At 35.9% G+C, this 4,465-nt stretch overlaps 1 long non-coding RNA gene across 2 annotated transcripts; it reads left to right on the plus strand.

The window, feature by feature from the left end:
* Nucleotides 1-709: 709 nt before the first annotated feature.
* On the plus strand, nucleotides 710-4,068 carry LOC114657932 (uncharacterized). 2 transcript variants are annotated; one of them, XR_007934167.1, is made up of 6 exons: nucleotides 710-943; nucleotides 1,614-1,944; nucleotides 2,415-2,540; nucleotides 3,289-3,410; nucleotides 3,545-3,613; nucleotides 3,831-4,068. It is a non-coding gene; the product is annotated as an uncharacterized LOC114657932 (long non-coding RNA). The 2 variants fall into 2 exon arrangements; XR_007934166.1 differs by having other exon boundaries at nucleotides 1,614-2,540.
* Nucleotides 4,069-4,465: the final 397 nt, after the last annotated feature.

Here is a 4,465-nt window from a genome sequence, read left to right on the forward strand (position 1 = left end):
AATCCATCCTGTTATATAAGCTATTTAGTCCAAGTGCGCTATTTTAGACTAAAAGTCACATTTCTCCCGCCAACAATTTGAACGACAGCTCGATTTTTTACCGCTCAATGCAAGTGTTGATATTTCGGACGTTCGTAGTTATACCACTGGTGACTCTCCAAAGTCGCTCTAAAGACTCGTACAACATCTGCAGGTCGCTCGTATCAGACGAAGGAGACGCAAGAAAACCTGAGGCACGCTGAGCCGAAGTTCGCCGGCTACCACGCATAGCTTCCGCTAGTGATGGGCCGCTAGATACTCAGGTTTCCATACTGCGTCGAGTTTTCGAAGCGCTGCTTCGAGGGTTGTTTCAAATGCGCCCATCACGTGATTTTGAGTCACGCTAGCGTGATGACGTCATTGATATCTGCGCAGTCAGCAGTCGATTTGAGAAGGGGTGTGTCGCTACCCGATCTGCGGTGTCTACCCGATTTGCGCGCGCATGCGCGCGCATGCGCAGAGCTTAACTATTACGACCCTCCACAATCTGCGTTTTTCTTACTTTGCGACACGAGTCCCCATCCGATTTGTCTCGCGCACGCGTTCTCTGCTTAATTCAAATTCATTTCACGACGCTGCCCGATTTGTTCTGCGCATGTCGAATGTTTTACGACACACGAGAAATAAAGTTACCACGGGATTTTAATTTCTCGGTCTGCATTAACAAATAGAACTTCCGCCATTCGAGTGAGAAGGAGAAAGAACAACGCTGTAAAGAATAGGAGCATGATTTTTTTTCCTGGCATCTTGGCAGAAGAATATTTTTCACTTCTTGAAAAAATGAAGACTTTTCAATTTTACAACGACTTGAAAGAATATCTTTTACGGGAAGAATTTAGCAACAATTTAACGGTCAGAGAGCGAAGTGAAATACGACGTCTGTCCGTGAATTTTATGATTAAAGGTAACGTATGTAATGTTTATCGAATGCTTTTCAATTTTTGAGAATACAGTATATACTGTAAAATAATCTAGATATATTTAGGATTATCTGACGTTTTGTTTAATAATTGGAATATTACAAAATTTACCGTTTTAAATAGGCTGTTGATTTAAATGAACGCGCATGAATATTTTGAAATATGCAAAAACTTTTAATAAATTGTGTTATTAAAAAAACTGCTCAGGTGGACTTTCCTGTTATTTACTGATTTATACTTGATTAATGGATTAGTACGTTTTCTCTTTTTGGGAATATGAAAAACTGAACTGCCTAGAATTATCTCAGATCAGGTGTCTAAATTTTACAGTTCTTTTAAAGAGAGAAGTAAATTGGTATCCACTAACGAATGTTAAAATGTTTTTTCTTATGCAACTCCCAACATTAGACCACAATATCTTAGTCTGTGTGTGAATCCTCGCAATCCCAGTAACTGTTGTGTTTTTCTCATTGTGTGAGTTTCAATAGAAACAAAACCAGGCTGTTTCATTTGCAAAATAAAGCACACATTCTTAGGGGTATTATGCTTTGTTACTGGGTAATTGGTGTATGCCTTCACTTATAATGTGATGTGGTCATATTTCAGTTACATGCAAGCAACTTTTGTATTCTGTTCTTTCTTAATTTTGGATAGTCCATCATCCATGCCCTGGCTGCTGTACAGGGTGTATCAGGGCAGGAGGCAGAAGACTTATTTCTTGGTGGCCCAGAATACAGTATCAGGTAAAAGTCAAGTCTATGAATGTTTGAAGTAAGTGTTTAAATATTTCTTGTTTATTATTTTTATACTTTACTTGCCTTAGTGAAGTGGAAGAATTTAACCGAAAGATAGGGCAGCAATTAAAGAAGGAGGGAATGGTGTGATATCTGTTGGAATAGAAGATGATGCTACTGCCCAGTGCTTCCAGAATCCTTCATTTGAGTCTTGGGTCTGAATCTACTGCATCATTGCCAAGTATTCTGGGGTAATGTATCTTGTTTTGTTTACATTTTGTTTCTCTCCATATTCCAAGCTCATTTACTTGACCTTAGCTTTAATAAACTGGATGGCGGTCTCCTTCACAATTGATTTTAAAGTACTGTACTATTCATTACATAAAAAGCTCTGAACAATTTAGTCCCTTCCTGTATTTGGTACTGTCTCTCCCCCAACACTCCTCAGTGTAATCTTTAATCCACAACCACTAATTTGCTTATGAAAGAACTGGTGAAGAAGCTTGCACATGTATACCAAAAATATAGAATGCCGGCTATAAATGAAAAACATTTCAAAATACTTTTAAAACTCCATTTTTAAACTTCACCTCTGCTTAATTCCCACTTCTATCAGTTTATGATTTACTTCTGGTTTATGAATGGAACTGCATACACTTTGAAAGATTTACACCAGATAATAACCATTGTTTTTTTTGCTGTTTTCTTTTTTTTTGTCCAGTGATGCCCTTTGCCATGCACCCTGGGCAAGTCTTGTGCAACTGACTGTGGTGCTGAAGAGAGAAGATTTCTGAAGACCCTCTTGAAATGGAGCTGCAATTGGATTAACACCACAACAGTATGCTTGGTGAGAATGTCCACAGGGGCCTGGGGAGGCTGTGACCTTGTGACCCTGAGACGTTGTTTTGTCAATCATCCTGACCAACTTGACCTTTATGTGTTCTTCAACAGGGCCATCTGACCAGCAGATATATTTAAGGAGAAGGACCTCTCAATTTTCCTCTTGTGTACTTTTTAATTGTATATATATTTTTTCGTTTTCATAAAGTTATATATATTTGTTTAGCAGTTTGGGCTTTATTAGTATTAAAATATGTTAGAGAAGTTATTTGTGGAATAATTTTAATGATCAAAATAGCAAAAAATGTAACTTTAAATTTTCTGTGCTCTGGGTAAAATATGTGGTGATTTTTTACAATTTGTTTTTTTGTACATTTGATATGTTTTTTTTAGGTGCATTGTTCTCACATTGTTCACTTTTGTTGTTCTCATAACATTTATTCAATAAAATTTGCATGAAAAGTGTTTTTCCTTTTTCATTATTCAGTTATTAACTCACATTTAAGACACTATAGGGGTGAATAAAAGCTATTTAAATTTAAGTACAAGACGAGCAATAGTATCACAGAAGATGGTGCTGGGGTTGTGCTTTATGTAGGTTAGACATGAAATGAAGATTTCTTTTTCTTGAAAAAGACTGTTTATGCAATCCACTAGTATCACCGCAACAAAGTTTTGTAAACCATGATGCCCTATGACATGTGTATTTCATTAATAATAATAGCACCAAACTCTTGTATTTGTTTGTCCAACAGGTTGTTTTATCTGAAAAGGTGTCATCCAAATGGTTTAAAAACGATGAAGATCCTAAAGGTCACCGGATAATGACCTCTATACAGTAGAAACTGAGGAGCTCACAGATGGCCTCTACAACTAGGTACTTTTGAAAAGATTGAGAGAGTTCACATCATTCTGGATGTGCTGATTTGGCTTCAGTGAGTCTCTAATGAGTACAGAAAGTATCTCTATGAGTAACGTCCTCTCTTTTTTTGTGATTGGCTCTTATTAAAGCTCGAGGAACAGTTGAGAGGATTTCTCTAGCAGAGGCAGAAGGTCTGTTCATTGATGGACCAGCAGACGGTGAGTGGGACGTCATGTGGTGTTGGGAGCAGACGGTCCTTTCTTTTTATTTTCAGCACCAATCTTCTGTTAATCAGAATAACATTTTACTTGTAGTGAATTTAGACAAGAATATAAACTAAATACATATAAATGTAAATATTTGTTTAAAGTGAAATTTAAAATACGCATTAATACACTTTTAGTATTGGTGAAAATAAATTTTTTTTTTTTTAAGGTGAGTGAAGAGTTTGACACACTTGAGCTTCAACTGTTGGAGTAGAAAGACAGTCAGCATCACTGAGGCATCTCAACTTGGGATTCCATCTCAGCCACTCCTCTAATAAACGCGTCACTTGCTTTATTTGTCTTTGGCCTTTTTTTATTTCTGTGTGTTAAACTGACTGTGCATAATAGAGTTGTGCATATTTGATTTAACTATTGATGTAAATAATAAAGGACACTTTGTTGATTAAGTTTTGTATATTTGAAATTGTCACTGTATCTGTTTTAGCCAATTCATGCCATCTGCATTTTTTCTTTAACTTTTATAACTGCATTGTACAGTTTTATTATTTTTTTTGAACATTACAAGCAAACATGTCTATCCCCATTACATATTATTTATATATAAATATATAGAAGTGGGCATGTTTTAGTATATTCCCCGATCAGTCTGTTTGCTAGAATGCACAAAGAAGATTAATTTTTCTTTCAGTTCAACTGACCCATCATTATTGTTAATTGTAAATATTTCTTGAAATGGTTGTACAATTTATACTGAATAATTATTAATAACATTTTGTTTTTGGTAGTGAAAATACTGTTTTAATTTGTGCTGATCAATCAACTCGTGTATTAACACAACTGGAA

Source organism: Erpetoichthys calabaricus, chromosome 1, assembly GCF_900747795.2.
Source record: "Erpetoichthys calabaricus chromosome 1, fErpCal1.3, whole genome shotgun sequence".
Classification (NCBI taxonomy): Eukaryota; Metazoa; Chordata; class Cladistia; order Polypteriformes; family Polypteridae; genus Erpetoichthys; species Erpetoichthys calabaricus.